Source organism: Thalassophryne amazonica, chromosome 5 (genome assembly GCF_902500255.1).
Source record: "Thalassophryne amazonica chromosome 5, fThaAma1.1, whole genome shotgun sequence".
In the NCBI taxonomy this organism is placed as follows: Eukaryota; Metazoa; Chordata; class Actinopteri; order Batrachoidiformes; family Batrachoididae; genus Thalassophryne; species Thalassophryne amazonica.
The window spans coordinates 40625288-40643401 of NC_047107.1; the positions used below are offsets into that span (position 1 = coordinate 40625288).

The window sequence follows — 18114 nt, forward strand, 5'->3', positions numbered from 1 at the left end:
AATTTGAGCCAATTCACTCCTTGCTTTGGTCACATTGTGCACCAGCATCACCTGCTCATATTGCTCCAAAAGCCCACATGACATCAGGTATCAAGGCTTGAATAGGCCAGTCTCTGAATAGAAAAAGGATAGCAAGCGTTTTTTTTTGGGGGGGGGGGGGGGGGGCTCAATCATTTCTTTTACTATGAATGAGCATGAAGAGGAACTGTTTTGTTTGTTAAACTGATGACCGGGGTCATCCTGCCACTTTGGTCTACACCAACAGCAGTAGTAATTTCTGCCAATTTTGTGCTGTGCTTTCATTACACAGACATATTTACTCACCCAGCCAGAGGTGGAAAGCCCCGACTTCACTGACTAAAAGTCCTACCCCATATTTGTTCCATCCATTCACTAAACCATCTGATTCTAATTAGTTCAACTCTTCAGGCAGGTCGATGAGGTAATCAGGGAAATCAGCAGTTTTAGATGCACAGGTAGAAACAATAGATGGTCAGACTTGTACTCACTGAAGCTGGGGTTACCCACCACTCCACCCACTCAACAGTTTAGGCTGTCATCGAGGTTAAAATTTAAGATCCTGTTAACTGCACTTCACAAATTTAATAAACGATGAGAAGTTTTTCACTGATCCGAGGAGAAATCACTCATCCAAAGTCAGTGGCACGTTGGTCTGTACCATCACCAACCAAAGATGTGATGGTGGACAGTGAAGTCTACAGAAAGCATGTCATGGCAGATTTATTCATGTTGTTTGTATGACATGTGTTGGGTTACATTTTAATCAGTCGTAAAACAAAATAAAGAGGCTTTAATGGTTTTCAGACACCTGTCTGAGTTTATTGCAGTGACGTGCCGAGCTACACCTTAATGCACCTCGGTTGATTTATTTCCATGCAGCTTTTCCTTGGTAGTGTTCAGCACAGAGTCCTCCTGAGCAGGCACACCACTTGACAAAAGTTGTTGAAACTTTTTGCTGTTGTTTTTTAGCTTGATGGACTTCCAGCCACCTCGGCCCCACTTACACTTGGCTCAGGACAGCCCAGGAAAGGCACAGCACAACTCTAACTCAAGGCAAAATTGAATTTAATTGAAGTATGGTCAGGCCTCAACTCATGACAGCTAGAAGTCCAGCTAGGCTCCTGAAAATTTTGAATATGTTTATAACTGGCAGGAGCTGAGCTAAGACACTTTCCGAACTTGTTTACTTTCAGCTGGTATTTTTTTCCAAAGCAGGGTTCAAGACTATGTTGCTATGGCTGTTACCAGCCAACAAGAGGTTTGTATTTCAAAGAGGAGGTTTTCATGGTTAGATATCATCTGTCCCAGGAGAATGATCAAAGATACAGCTACAAACAAGTTTACATACACCTTGGCCAAAAACGTTCTAACTCAATTTTCCATGACTACACATATTCCATATTTCAAATGATATAAACCTTAGCTTCAAACTGGCACCTGAGGCAGATGCCATTTTCACGCACAGCACCATGTCATCTAAATTGTAATACAACCTGCGTAAATATGTGCGTTTTCGAAAATGAAAACCATCCTCAAGCCAGCTATTCAAGAGGGCATACACTATGGCCATCAAACAACTGTTTTACATTAGTATGTTGGCAAGGAACAGTATAATTAATAACATTTAGCAGCCATATATATATATATATATATATATATATATATATATATATATATATATATATACACAGTTACTTTGAAAAAGTAATCCAATTACTGAGTTACTTTTTTAGTTACTTTCCCCAGCTGTCAACAACAACCCTCTGCCACCTCAACATGACAATGATACTTGTTTTGCCAAAACTCACTTTATAGTTACCCTTTCTTGACTTCAATGAAAATAAATACTTGTTTTATAAAAAGTAAAATAAAGACCTCTTTCTTGAACTCATATTTAACTGTTGACAGCACTGTAACAGTAAAACTTGCAATTTATAAACTACATTGTTTATAAATGTAACTATTAAATTCTTTCTAACATTTTTCTGATATTTAAATTCTCTCTAAACATTTTACTTGTCGAAATTATTATTATTATAAGTAATGTTAGTAGTTGTAGTAAAAAAAAGGCTTCAAAACTGGCCCTTTAGGGGTGTTGTGGGGGGGGCACATCCTTGCCCCACGCCCCCATTCCATCTGGATTCACCCCTGCTTTGGCGTTTGAGCACAAAGAATAGATTACATTTATTTATGCAGAAAACATAACCAGATTTACAGGTAAAGTTTTATTGCGTTTTCACATCATGTGGTTCTCAGAAAGAGAGTTTAGGTGCATTTGAGTGGAAAACAGTGTTAGTTGTTGACGCGTCGCAGAGGATCAGCGGCTCAGCTCAGAATTCTAAATAAAGGAGAAAAAAAAGCATAAAAATGTCTTTGTAAAATGTCTTTGTACGCCAGCAACAGGTGTGCTGTTGTCACCGTGCTTTAAGAGGTGAGGACAAGTCGTAGCTGTTGCAGAAAACCTCAGATGAAAAGCTCACAGCTCGCTTAAAGTGGGCAGTTCAGTCGAACCCCGACCTCCTGCCCACGGACCAAGTTTAATGCTGCTATCGACCCACAATGCAAAAATAATAATAGTATCGCACAGTGACTTGGAGAAGTAACTTTAATCGGATTACTGATTTGGAAAGATTAACGAGTTAGATTACTCATTACTAAAAAAAGTGGTTAGAGTAACGCATTACATCACTGTGTGTATATATATATATATATATATATATATATATATATATATATATATATATATATATATATATATATATATATATATACACACACACCGTATTTTCTGGACTATAAGTCGCACCGGAGTATAAGTCGCATGGACATACAGGTATGTTAACATGAAAAGTTCAGATGATAATATTGTGATAGCAAAAGGAAGAAATGGCGCCACCCCGTGGTGTCGACGCCAGCTCCTTCCAAGTACAGACGCTAATCCTCCGCCATCGCTCACCCAGTGCTCCCATGCAGCTCTCAGCGTCAACTTAAACACTCTGCTCACACTGATATCCAAGGGTTGAAGCTGTTTTGTTCGCCCTCCCGGAATAACAGCAAGCACCATGCTCATCTGCTTCACACGCTGTTTCACAATCATTGTCTGTGTCAGGTGGGTCTGGGTGAGGTGAGGAATACGCGTCCAATGTAAAAAAGTGCGACTTATAGTCCGAAAAATACGGTATATATACACGAGGGCTGTCCATAAAGTATAGGTCCTTTTTATTTTTTTCAAAAACTATATGGATTTCATTCATATGTTTTTACGTCAGACATGCTTGAACCCTCGTGCGCATGCGTGAGTTTTTCCACGCCTGTCGGTGACGTCATTCGCCTGTGAGCACTCCTTGTGGGAGGAGTCGTCCAGCCCCTCGTCGGAATTCCTTTGTCTGAGAAGTTGCTGAGAGACTGGCGCTTTGTTTGATCAAAATTTTTTCTAAACCTGTGAGACACATCGAAGTGGACATGGTTCGAAAAATTAAGCTGGTTTTCAGTGAAAATTTTAACGGCTGATGAGAGATTTTGAGGTGATACTGTCGCTTTAAGGACTTCCCACGGTGCGAGACGTCGTGCAGCGCTCTCAGGCGCCGTCGTCAGCCTGTTCAAGCTGAAAACCTCCACATTTCAGGCTCTATTGATCCAGGACGTCGTGAGAGAACAGAGAAGTTTCAGAAGAAGTCGGTTTCAGCATTTTATCCGGATATTCCACTGTTAAAGGAGATTTTTTTAATGAAAGACGTGCGGACGGGTCCACGCGTCGGGACGCAGCCGGCGCGGTGCAGCGGCACAGGAAAAACACCTCCGTGTTGATAACCATTTGTAAAATCCAGGCGGCTTTTGATGGCTTTCAGTGGAGTGAGTATATGAGAAATTGTTTAACAGCTGGACATGTTCCAACTTGTCCTTAAGGCTTCCAACAGAGGTGTTTTTCCTGTGGCGGAGCGTCGCGGCGGCTGCGTCCCGACGCGCGGACCCGTCCGCACGTCTTTCATTAAAAAAATCTCCTTTAACAGTGGAATATCCGGATAAAATGCTGAAACCGACTTCTTCTGAAACTTCTCTGTTCTCTCACGACGTCCTGGATCAATAGAGCCTGAAATGTGGAGGTTTTCAGCTTGAAACAGGCTGACGACGCCGCCTGAGAGTGCTGCACGACATCTCGCACCGTGGGAAGTCCTTAAAGCGACAGTATCACCTCAAAATCTCTCATCAGCCGTTAAAATTTTCACTGAAAACCAGCTTAATTTTTTGAACCATGTCCACTTCGATGTGTCTCACAGGTTTAGAAAAATTTTGATCAAACAAAGCGCCAGTCTCTCAGCAACTTCTCAGACAAAGGAATTCCGACGAGGGGCTGGACGACTCCTCCCACAAGGAGTGCTCACAGGCGAATGACGTCACCGACAGGCGTGGAAAAACTCACGCATGCGCACGAGGGTTCAAGCATGTCTGACGTAAAAACATATGAATGAAATCCATATAGTTTTTGAAAAAAATAAAAAGGACCTATACTTTATGGACAGACCTCGTATATATATATTAGTGTGTGTATGTATGTAGATGCATGCATGCAAGTTATACTCCAGAAAGTACAGTATGTATAATATGTATGTACTGTATTTGAGCTCCTGTGAGGAGAGATAAGATAATCATCCCTCCTTCTGAGTCTGCAAAGCAGGCAACTCTGTGGGACAGGAGGTGAATGACCAATATATAGATGGGGGCTTCAATTTCTTGTCTGTGCTTCATACTACCAGTCTATGTCATTGAAACAGTCACAGAATCTGTATCATCCCAGTCCTCCCAGTTGTAAATGCTGACTGACCTTTGGTGAGAATGTAAGCTGATATGGACTGGTGTCCCATCTAGAAAGAGTCCATATATTTTCTGATGGACAGACAGACAGACATGGGTGTTGGGCGTCCTCTCACAGCACAGTTCATGTCAAAGTCATAGGACAGAGGTCAAGGCCAAATCAGAGGCTATTGTGTAAAATCCATGAATGGCCATATCTCAGGAACTACATGAAATATTGAAACCGTTTTGTCCACAGACGTCTGCTCTCCTGGTGTTAACAAATGCATCAGCCCTCTGGCATTGATATGATTATGTAAAAAAAATTAGCTATTGGCAGAAAGACACTACAACAGTCTGTATGTGTTAGTATCTCTGGGTTCAGGTTGGGTTCTATAATGCTGTGGTCTTTTTGGGTCAAGTATTTATTTCTTTTTAAATATTCCTGTTGCACAAATCTGTGTAAGATATCCATGGTTGTTTTCCTTGTTGAAAATTGTATCTGGTGTTGTTTTCTCTTTGGACCTATAATATAGGGTACTGAGTGACAAAGCATCTCTGTTATCTTGTCAGACTAACTGGAGATCAATGATGCTGCGTAGCATCTCTCCGTTTCTTATTTGGGACTCCTTTTGTGGCGTCCCAGTGCTCTGCTGAAGGAAACAGTGTAGCTCAGCTCCCCAGAGGATGAGCTTCAACTTCTAGAGGCCGTCCACAAGTAGGGCATCAACTTCAGTTTAAACATAAAGCTATTTCTGTCCGTTAGTGGCACGATGCAAAATTTATATTGTATTTCAGACATGAAAAGTGTATGTCAAGTGATAATGTCACTACAGCTGCCACAAGCTAAGTTTTGTTCATTTACAATACACTGTATTTAATGACACTTTCCAAACAATTGTTCAATATAAAAAGACAAAAATATAATTTTAAAAATGAAAATAGAAAATGGATTTTTTTAAAAATCATAAAAACATCAATAATTTGATTATAAGTCTGTAGAGGATTGCCTTCTTCTTTCAGTTCTTCCTGTCACAGCAGATCAGTTGTTTCAATCTCACCCTGTCTTCTGCATCTTCCTCTGTCACACCAACCACCTGCAAGTTCTCCCTCACCACATCCAAAAACCTCCTCTTTGGCCTCAATCTTCTCCTCCAGACTAGTTGGTCTATCCTCAGCATCCTTCTCCTTATATACCCTGGGTCTCTCCTCTGCACATGTCCAGCCCATCTCAATCTCATCTTTCTGATTTAGTCTCCAAACCATCTGACCTGTATTGTCCCTCTGATATGTTCATTCCCAATCCTGTCCGTCCTCATCACTCCCCCACAAAAAATTGCAGCATCTTCAGCTCTGCCACCTCCAGCTCTACCTCCTGTCTTTTTATTTAGTGCCACAGTCTCTAAGCTGTACAGCATAGCTGGACTCACTACTATCTTGTCAACTTTCCTTTTCACTCTTGCAGACATCCTTCAGTCACAAATCACTCCTGTTACTTTTCTCCACAACACTTCACCCCGCCTGCACTCTCTAATTTACCACAGTACCACACTCTCCATTACTTTGGACAGTAGACCCCAAGTTTATAAACTCATCTACCTGACCCACCTCTAATCCTTATAACCGTAATATTCCGCTGGGCTCCCTCTCATTCACATACGTACTCAGTCTTGCTTCTACTGACTATCATTCTTCTTCACTCCAGAGTGTGTCTCCACCTCTCCAGGCAAGTATCAAACTGCTCTCTATTCTCACTACACATCACAATGTCATCGCAATACAAACATCATAGTAAATGGGGACTCTTGTCTGTTCATGTCTGTTAATCCATCCATCTTCATTGTAAAAAGGAAATGGCTCAGACCTGATCCTTGAACAATCCCACCTCCATCTCTTGAATGCATCTGCCATTCCTGCTGCACATCTCACCACTGTCACACTGTCCTTGTACATATCCTGCACTACCCTCACATACTTCTCTATCATGTCAGACTTCCTTGTACAGTACCACAACTCTTCTCGTCACGCTGTCATCAGGTTTCCCTGGATGCACAAACACACAATACAACTCTTTCTGGCCTGCTCATTCTTTCTCCATCAGTACTCTCAGCATAAACATTGCATCTGTCGTGCTCTTTCTTGTGTTCACACATCTTCACCTCTTTTCGAAGCCTTGCTTCCACTACTCTTTCCTATAATTTCATGCTGTGGTTAAGCAAATTTATGCCTCTTGTTACTGCAGCTCTACGCCACCCTTTTTCTAACAAATTGGAACCAGCATACTTCTCTGTTCTAAGGAGTGGAGAAGTGTGGTCTCATTTTCCAAGATTTTATTAAACAATCTGGTTAAAAACTCCACTGTGATCACTCCTAAACATTTCCATGCCTCCACTGGAATGTCATGTAGACCAACTGCCTTTCCACTCCTCATAGCTGTCCTTACCTCTGTCTCTCTCTCTCTCTCGTACATCCTTTCTGACCCTGTCCCTTTTTCTGGCCAATCAGTACAAGTCCTTTTCTCCTTTAGTGTTTAACTTCATATACAGCTTTGCAAGAATGCTGTTTGAATACTTAGAACATGCCCCAAACCCACCTCAAATGATTCTTGCACATGCCGTGTGTATCAGCCTTTGAATGCAGTTCAAATGTAGTTGGAACACAGTAGGAATACCCAGAATACTGCCGGAATGCAGTAGGAATATTAAGAATGCACTCCGAATGCTGTACGAGTATGGTTCAATTGCTGCCCAAATACCACCCGAAGTCTGGTTGGAAGGTGCCTCGAATGCTGTACGAATTCACCCCAAATGCAGTCAGAACGCTTCCAGAATGGCCACCAAATATGGTTTGAACATCTAACAAGCCAAAGAGAATGCATCTCGAGTACTTGAATACCAAAATAGATTCTGTCAGCACTCGAGCTGGATAGCGATTCAAATTTCAAGAATCGATTCGATTCAGATTCTTAAGATTCAGAATCGATTATTTCGATTCGATTCGATATTGATTTGGGTTATTGTTATTAAAACATTTTTTGAGCTGTGACCTAATTGTCTAGTTATACAACATAATACTAGTATTATATTGAAAATTGACAGCAAATTAATGAAGTATTGGTAGTTAATGATGGCTACAAGACTGATGGCACAGACCAATCCCTCTCCCAGAATGATACAGAAGCATTTTTATTTTACAAACATGCTGAAGGGAAGAATTACTGTACAGATCCAGGGCAGCCAAAAGGGGCACCAGAGGTACCCGGTTCATTGGCCCTGACACAGGTACATTTCTACACCCTTCCATGTTTTGGCCTGAGGTATTTCTTTTGACTGTAATGTAAGGCTGTAGCAAAGATAAAAACAAAAAAAACTATGGCTTTACTTCACAAAATTTGGCCCTCAATAACACAGGAAATAGTGTTTCAGAGAGTAATAAATTAAAAAATTTTCCATGGGCAAATGGGTCCCAGTCTTCCAGACAAACACTCGTGTGTGCAGCGCTGGCTGTGCAGCGCACTGCAGGAGAACTTCTCCCACATCTGTGCAGACTAACTTTTCAGTCAGTCTTTTCCCACAGCCGCGCACCAAGTGCTGGTGTAAAAGACTGACTGAAAAGTCAGTCCACACCAGAGCACCTTCGTGCGCAGTTCCACAGAAAAGGCGTTATGAGGAACAAAAGAAAAATTAAAAAACAAACACTACTGTGTGAATTAAACAGCGGACGAGTCTCTTTTCTTATCCACAACAGACAAGAGTCGTGGTTGTCATTGATTTATATCTTGAGATTTTAAGCCAAAACCTCCTTCCATCAGCGACAGCATTGAAGATGCAATGTGGCTGGGTCTTCCAGGTGTGTTTGATCCCAAACACACCGCTCGGGCAACGAAGGAGTGGCTCCGTAAAAAGCATTTCAAGGTCCTGGAGTGGCCTAGCCAGTCTCCAGACCTCAACCCCATAGAAAATTTGTGGAAGGAGTTGAAAGTCCATGTTGCCCAGCGACAGCCCCAAAACATCACTGCTCTGGAGGAGATCTGCATGGAGGAATGGGCCAAAATACCAGCTACAGTGTGTGCAAACCTGGTGAAGACTTACAGGAAACGTTTGACTTCTGTCATTGCCAACAAAGATTATGTTACAAAGTACTGAGTTGAACTTTTGTTACTGACCAAATACTTATTTGCCACCATAATTTACTAATAAATTCTTTAAAAATCCTACAATGTGATTTCCTGGATTTTGTGGTGCAGGTCCAGTGGTGCAGAGCGGTGAGGTGTGGTATGGTTTGATCCGGGACACGTGGAAAACAGGATGGATCCGCAGTGAAGCTGGCAGCCGTAGCTTCACTGCGGCCGGGCTGAGGACCTTGGTGATGGGAAAGGGTCCGATATATCTGTCCTTCAGCTTGTGTGATTCCACTTGAAGGGGGATGTCCTTCATTGATAACCATACCTCCTGCCCAGGCTGGTATGCAGGGGCCGGGGAACGCCGGCGGTCTGCATGGGCCTTGGCCCTCGTCCGGGCCTTCAACAGGGCAGAACGGGCAGTCCGCCACACCCGGCGGCACCTCCTGAGGTGGACCTGGACCGAGGGCACACCGACCTCACCCTCCACAAGCGGGAACAATGGGGGCTGATACCCCAAACACACCTCGAACGGGGAGAGGCCGGTGGCAGATGACACTTGGCTGTTGTGGGCGTACTCGATCCAGGCCAGATGGGTACTCCAGGCCGTCGGGTGCGCGGAGGTAATGCAACGGAGGGCCTGCTCCAACTCCTGGTTGGCCCGCTCTGCCTGTCCGTTCGTCTGGGGGTGATACCCGGACGAGAGACTCACGGTGGCCCCCAGTTCCTTGCAAAAACTCCTCCAGACCTGAGAGGAGAACTGAGGGCCACGGTCTGAGACGATGTCCGCTGGTATCCCATGCAGACGCACGATGTGGTGGACCAGGAGGTCTGCTGTCGCCTGGGCCGTAGGGAGCTTCGGGAGGGCCACGAAGTGGGCCACCTTGGAGAACCGGTCCACTATCGTCAAGATGGTGGTGTGGCCCTGGGACGGCGTGACAAAGTCCAGGACGATGTGGGACCAGGGGCGATGAGGCACCGGTAGGGGTCGGAGGAGTCCTGAGGTCCTCTTGTGGTCTGCTTTGCCCCTGGCGCAGGTGGTGCAGGCCTGGACGTAGTCCCGGACGTCGGCTTCCATAGACGCCCACCAGAAGTGCTGCTGGACTACTGCCATGGTCCTATGCACTCCAGGATGACAGGAGAGTTTGGACCCATGGCAGAAGTCCAAAACCGCAGCTCTGGCCTCTGGTGGGACATACAGCTTGTTCTTCGGGCCGGTCCCCGGATCCGGGTTCCGTGCCAGGGCCTCCCGGATGGTCTTCTCCACGTCCCAGGTGAGGGTGGCCACGACAGTGGACTCGGGGATGATGGTTTCTGGGGGGTCTGACAGCTCGGCCCTGACTTCCTCTTCATGCACCCGGGACAGTGCATCCGACCGTTGGTTCTTGGTCCCGGGGCGGTACGTAATCTGGAAGTCAAAGCGCCCGAAGAACAGTGACCAGCGGGCTTGCCTGGGGTTCAACCGCTTGGCGGTCCAGATGTACTCCAGGTTCCGATGGTCCGTGAAAACCGTGAAAACCATGAAGGGCACCGTCGCTCCCTCCAACAGGTGTCTCCACTCTTCAAGAGCCTCCTTCACCGCCAAGAGTTCCCGATTGCCGACGTCATAATTCCTCTCAGCCGGGGTCAACCTGCGGGAAAAATAGGCACAAGGGTGGAGGACCTTATCGGACTCCCCGCTCTGGGACAGCACGGCTCCTATCCCTGAGTCAGAGGCATCCACTTCCACTGTGAACTGGTGAGTAGGATCGGGCTGCACCAGAACTGGCGCAGTCGAGAACCGGCGTTTCAACTCCCTAAACGCGGCTTCGCACCAATCCGACCAGGTGAAGGGGACTTTAGTGGAGGTCAGGGCTGTCAGGGGGCTAACTACCTGACTGTAGCCCTTAATGAACCTCCTGTAGAAATTTGCAAAGCCGAGGAACTGTTGCAGTTTCCTACGGCTTGTTGGGTGGGGCCAGTCTCTCACCGCCGCAACCTTGGCTGGATCAGGGGCGACGGAGTTGGAGGAGATTATGAACCCCAGGAAGGACAAAGAAGTGCGGTGGAACTCGCACTTCTCGCCCTTCACAAACAGCCGGTTCTCCAACAACCACTGTAGGACCTGACGTACATGCTTGACATGAGTCTCAGGGTCCGGAAAAAAGATGAGGATGTCGTCTAGATACATGAAGACAAACCGGTGCAGGAAGTCCCGCAAGACGTCATTAACCAAAGCTTGGAACATTGCGGGGGCGTTTGTGAGGCCGAACGGCATGACCAGGTACTCAAAGTGACCTAAGGGGGTGTTAAATGCCGTCTTCCATTCGTCTCCCTTCCGGATCCGAACCAGGTGGTACGCATTCCTAAGATCAAGTTTGGTAAATATTTGGGCTCCATGCAGGGGCGTGAACACCGAATCCAACAGAGGTAACGGGTATCGGTTGCGAACCGTAATGTCGTTCAGCCCTCTGTAATCGATGCATGGACGGAGTCCACTGTCCTTTTTACCCACAAAAAAGAAACCAGCACCCATCAGGGAGGTGGCGTTCCGAATCAACCCGGCAGCTAACGAGTCCCGGATGTAGGTCTCCATTGATTCGCGTTCCGGACGTGAGAGGTTGTACAGCCTGCTGGACGGGTACTCGGCACCCGGAATCAAATCGATGGCACAATCGTACGGTCGGTGCGGGGGAAGGGCGAGTGCCAGATCTTTGCTGAAGACGTCAGCAAGATCGTGGTACTCACATGGCACCGCCGTCAGATTGGGCGGGACTTTGACCTCCTCCTTAGCTATCTCACCGGGTGGAACTGAGGATCCTAAACACTCCCGGTGGCAGGTTTCGCTCCACTGCGTCACAACCCCAGACGGCCAATCAATCCGGGGATTGTGTTTCAACACCCATGGAAAACCCAAAATCACTCGGGAGGTAGAAGGTGTTACAAAAAACACTATCTCCTCCCTGTGATTCCCAGACACCACCAAAGTCACTGGCTGTGTCTGGTGTGTGATTAATGGAAGAAGAGTGCCATCTAGTGCTCGTACCTTCACAGGGGAAGGCAGAGCCACCAGAGGGAGCCCTACTTCCTTTGCCCATCTGCTGTCCAGCAGATTCCCTTCTGACCCCGTGTCTGTAAGTGCTGGGGCGTGAAGGGTTAAATCCTCACAAAGGATTGTGACTGGGATTCGTGCTGATTTTCGGGGTTCCCCCGCCTGCGTGTTATGGCCCACCCTTAGCCCAGTTTCTAAGGACGGGCGTTGTAGTTTGACCGTTTGGGACAGTTCCTCTGTATATGACTGTTAGACCCACAGAAAAAACACTCCCCGCGGGCCTGCCTCCCTTGTCTGTCCTTTGATTTTATTTTGGCCCTGCTCGTGTCCATAGCTTCGTCAGCAGGGGGAGCTGTAGCCACACGGGGCCCTCTGGCTGTGGAGCGTGGGGACGACGGCATCCTTTCGGACCCGGAAGGAAGAGGGACGGCCCATGCCCGGTCACGCCCCCCGCCCTGCTACCGACGGTGTTCCTCTAACCGGTTGTCTAAGCGTATAACCAGGTCGACAAGCCCGTCAAAATCCCGCGGTTCCTCCTTAGCCACCAGGTGCTCCTTCAGGACCGGAGACAGTCCGTTTATGAAGGCGGCGCAGAGTGCAACGGTATTCCAGCCGGACCTCGCAGCCACGATGCGGAAGTCGACTGCATACTCGGCTGCACTCCGGCGCCCCTGTAGCATTGACAGTAGCATGCTCGAAGCAGTCTTGCCTCTGTTGGGATGATCAAAAACCTGTTTGAACTCCCTTACAAACCCAGCGTATGACGTTAGGAGCCATGAGTTCTGCTCCCAGAGCACCGTGGCCCAGGCGCGTGCCTCTCCGCGAAGCAAATTGATGACATAAGCCACCCGGCTAGCGTCTGACGCGTACATGATGGGACGCTGTGCAAAGACGAGCGAGCACTGCATCAGGAAGTCCGCGCACGTCTCAACACAACCTCCGTACGGCTCCGGAGGGCTTATGTATGCTTCAGGGGATGGTGGGGGGGGTCGTTGAACGACCAGTGGAACGTTTGTGTCTGACAAAGGATCAGCAGGAGGAGGTGCTGCAGCAGCGCCTTGATCGCGCGCCTCCACCCTGGCGGTGAGAGCCTCCATCCTCCGATTGAGGATAACGTTCTGCTCGGTGACCAGATCCAACCGAGCAGTGAAAGCGGTCAGTATTTGCTGCAGCTCCCCTAACATGCCTCCTGCTGGTGCCTGTGCACCTTGCTCTTCCATTGGCCATTCAGGCTCGAGTTGACGCCCCTCGGGATCCATGACGCTGGCCGAGAAATCCTGTTGGGGAAGTGTCGTGACACGGACCCACAACAGGGGGCGTTAATGAAGGGACAATGGAATAGCCAAAAAGTAACAATTTAATGTTGTGAAGGTGCACAACGTGATACAGACAGATACAAATATGTGTTATATCAATCCAACAAAAGGTGACGTGTGGCAGGCTCGAAGATAGGAGACGTCCAGTGAGAGAGAAGCCGGAACCCACACAAGCCTCACCACCAACGGACCTGAAGAACACCGGAGCCGCCAAGCCCTGCGCCCCAGGTGGCCACTGTCTTCAGCAGTCAGACCCGGTACTGCTGACAGAAAACAGAAACAGTTCTGGATGAGTGTGAGTCCGCACACTCAGTAATCCCACAGTCTGTGTTCAGTTAAGGAGGGAGAACCTCCACCTCCAATCACACACTCGTGCAGCTCCTGAATTAACCACTTATCTGAGTGGGGTGTGAGGCGAAGCCGTCACAGTCCACACCAAACGCCAACTCCGCAGATAAGGCACACCACAGGAAAACGGCTGCAAAAAGAGATCAGACTAATACTCAAAGTTTAAGTCAGCAGAGAAAATTACCTGTATTGTAGATGATTTCTCGGCGAGAAGGTGGAGTTGCAGTCCGGTCTTTATAGTGGTGGTGATGGGTGACAGCTGGTGTTGACTGATGACAGCTGTCACCTCCAGCGGCTGCGACGCCCTCTCGTGCTTGGAGCCCGCACTCCAAGCAGGGCGCCATCTGGTGGTGGTGGGCCAGCAGTACCTCCTCTTCAGCGGCCCACACAACAGCATGTAGATGTTATGGCGTCAGTGACCCCATGGCCTTGGCGGAGGTTTGCACTCTCCGAGTGCTTCTAGTTTCCCATGTAACAATAAGAAATATACTGAAAACCTGGCACTACTATTATTCTGAACACTACTGTATATATATATATATATATATATATAAACTCGATTTTTGGATGTGTAACTTGATCTGTGGGAATTAAAATGGGAATCAATTTAAAATCGATGAATTGATCTTTTCAACCCAGCGCTAGTTAGCACTCGAGGTGCATTCCAGCTCATTCGTGGCACATCTGAGGCATTCTGGCAGGATTTGAAGAGGCTGACCATTTCAATGTTGGGATGCCATGGGAAGAGTTAGAGTGCCGTCAAGATGCAGTCAGAATACAATTAGAATGCTGTTCGATACATCTCCACTTCGACTGCACCGCAAATGTTTTGAGCAAGCAAAACATTTGGGCTGGCCACAGGAATGAGTCCAACTGTTTGGAATGCACACAGAATGCAGTCAGAGGTTTTAGAAAGCACTTCTTTAACTTTAGACTGCATCTCCTTGTACTCCTGTGTACTTCATCATCTCTCTGACTATCCCTTCTATCTTATTTCAACAACTTCTCTCTTCATACTTTCCTGAAGATCTTCATTCCACCACCAGTCTTCCACTGTTCAGATGTCATGGCCAGTACCTTCTGAGCTGTCTCCTTTCACCACAGTTGCAGGACTTTTCCATTTGCCCAAAATCAGTTGACCACAAGCATGTAGAGAATCAAATGAAATAAAAAGATAAACTAAATCCATGAAGCTGCATGGTTGGAATGAAAAACAGTAGACTAACTGCTGTTTGACAAGAAAAGAAAATAATTTATTTTATTTTATTTTTTTTTTTACAAAAGTTCGTTCATCTTGACCTATGACAAGAACAAAGCAAAATCTTTATAAATATATGGCTTTTGCTGAAAAAAAATCCAAAATTATAATTTTTTGTGTCAACATACAAATATATATTCACAGCTTTTGCCATAAAGCTCAAAACTGAGCTCAGGTGCATCCTGTTTCCACTGATCATCCTTGAGATGTTTCTACAGCTTAATTGGAGTCCACCTGGGGTAAATTCAGTTGATTGGACATGATTTGGAAAGGCACACACCTGTCTACATATAAGGTCCCACAGTTGACAGTGCATGTCAGAGCACAAACCAAGCATGAAGTCAAAGGAATTGTCTTGAGGCACAAATCTGGGGAAGGATACAGAAACATTTGTGCTGCTTTGAAGGTCCCAATGAGCACAGTGGCCTCCATCATTTGTAAATGGAAGAAGTTCAGATCCACCTGGACTATTCCTAAAGCCGGCCACCCATCCAAACTGAGTGATCGGGGGAGAAGGGCCTTAGTCAGGGAGGTGACCAAGAACCCGAAGGTCACTCTGTCAGAGCTCCAGCATTCCTCTGTGAAGAGAGGAGAACCTACCAGAAGGACAACCATCTCTGCAGCAGTTGACCAATCAGGCCTGTATGGTAGAGTGGCCAGTCAGAAGCCACTCCTTAGTAAAAGACACATGGCAACCCACCTGGAGTTTGCTGAAAAAAAAAAAAAAAAAAAAAACCTTTGGGATTTACAATGTTATTTTGGATACAAATGAGAATAAATACAGTCATATAAAAAGGAAAGTAGGATGAAACAAAGAAACAGAAAAAGACAAAGAAATGGGCTGTGTTTCCAATATGAAAACAACATAACTGACAAGAACTTCAAAAATGCTTTTTTCAATACTCTTGTATAAGCTGCCATATTTTAGTCAAGATTCAGTTCCATCGTGTTTAATTTGCTTCCTTCAAAGTGCCCCACATGCACAGAAACAATTTTTTTCTTATTAAACATCCTTCAAGTTTTTTTCATCAGCAGTGGTGAACAAGTGGTTAGTGTGCGAGGTTTCAGTGCAGAAGGTTCCCGGTTCGAACCCCACTCTTGCCACATATTTCTATGTAATGTTGAGCTGCATCAAGAAGGGTATCTGTGTCAAACTTGTCCCAAATCAACATTCAGACCCACCTTGGATCTGCTGTGGTGACCATGAGTGTAAACATTCGCCCTATTAATGTTTCAAATCCAGCAAAACTTCAAAGAGTTTGCTGCGCTGCGAGATCTCAGTAACATTGAGAACTGCACTGAGACGCTCTGATCACGCTGCACTTTAACCGCTGCACACGGACAACACCATTAACATCGCAACATAAAACAATTTTCATATTGTGCCTAAAACTCTCATGAATATATTCTCTGGGTTTTTAGATGTTGTTATTGCGTTTATTTTATGTAAACGTGAGAATCACAGGCTGTCTCTCCATTATTTTCAATGGGAGCTGCTGTGAGCTACGCTCGCTTCCTGATCATGTCGTTCTGGGGGAAAGTGAAGTTTGCTCTTTAACGTTTTGATTATTGTTCTTTACAACACTGTTTGTCCTCTTTGTTCCAGACTAATATATATAATATGTCTGAAATTCGGTTTGTGTTTATTAAATTCCACGCAAACATAGCAGACACGGATTATTTATTACAATTGTTTTAGCAAGTTTTCAGGGTATCATGCATGCAGTCTCTTATTAACGTGACGAAAAGCATAAAAAAATTACATTTTTGTAGTATAATATTCATTTACAATTGTCATCATGTGGATTCTCTATGTTGTTTGACTGCAGCGACTCTCTGGCTCGCAAGGGATTATGGGATATGTCAATAGGGTGAATGGGAGCAGTGGAAGAAACTTAGTTTTACTTCGAATTGTTTCATGTTTATTTGCCTTTTTAAAATGCTATTAGAATTCATTTCCATTGTGGTTACAGATTACAATGGAAATTAATGTTTTGATTTCATTATATCATCTGAGCACGTACACTATTTATTGTTGTATTTTGTACATTATTTTCTAATTCAGTCAGTCAACCAATCAACCAATAAATGTTTCTACATTGCAATAAAAAAGTATTTTCCAGGTTTTTAGAATCCTGGTTAGTTTTTGACTGAAAGCAGTTTCCAAAGCGACAGAGCTGCGGCCTTACTGTGTCTTTAAATTTCACTTCCAGCCTGTTGCCCCGGTAACCCGGAAGCTTCACCGTTCAGAATCCTTCCTGTTTTGAAAATGTCCAGGAAGCAGCAGCGAGTGGTGGAAAGTCGCTCGGATTGACGGCATGTGAGTCAAACATTAAAAAAAAACAACACAAGCGTGTCTGTGCTGTGAGGAGCCGTGTGTCCGGAACTAAAGCTCGGAGTAACTTCTCGGACCGAGCGCCTTCCGCAGCTGTTTGTCGAGTGTGAAAATGATAAATGTTTCCAGCAGCAGCGGCGTGGCTTTAAAGCTTTTCTATCTGTACACTGTTTGCTTTGGCTGGCACAGGTGTGCTTACTGCACTGCTGTTTTGTCTTGAGTTTCAGCACGAATCCTCAATTTACATCAGCACTTACTTTAATAGGCTCACGAAGCAGCAGGAGAAACATTATGAGTATCTCGTAGGATTCACAGCGTAACATTTTAGAACTGTGCCGTTACATTTTTGGAAGAAATTTGGAGAAAAGTTATCTTTGCAGTTTTTAGCAAACAAATAAAGACTAGATTTAATCGACTGAACACACTGAACATAAAGTTTGATGTAACAGTATAAAAAGCCATTTTGTTTAGAAGTGACTGGAATCGTTTTTTTTTAAATGTACTATGTGACACCCATCTGCCACCAATCCCAAATGTTTTGTCTGACATTGGAGTCACATCTTTTTTCTTAATATTAGAAAGTTCAAATCTAGGCATTTTAAGGTTAAGATCAGTGGCATCAAAGTGGTTTCAGAGAGGGCTCACAGGCAGTGGCGGCTCCAGAAATTTTTTCAGAAGATGCCATGGGGGAGCTTGGCATTTTTTTAAGGGTGCTATGAAATTCTCGAAGTCGGTTATCTATGCATGCAGTGCCACCTGGTGGCTGTTTTTGTTTGGCAAAAGTATTGCTGAACTCCGTACAGATACATGCAATTTGGCCACTTTTCAAACCCAAGCTAACAGCTAACACTGTCTGGAATAATGAGATTTATTCAACAAGATGAGATTAGACTC

At 45.4% G+C, this 18114-nt stretch overlaps 1 long non-coding RNA gene across 1 annotated transcript in view; it reads right to left on the minus strand.

Annotated features, from left to right (window-relative positions):
* LOC117510360 overlaps positions 1–18114 on the minus strand; it is a 903074-nt gene that overhangs the window by 673752 nt on the left and 211208 nt on the right. The gene's annotated exons all lie outside the window — the stretch shown is intronic.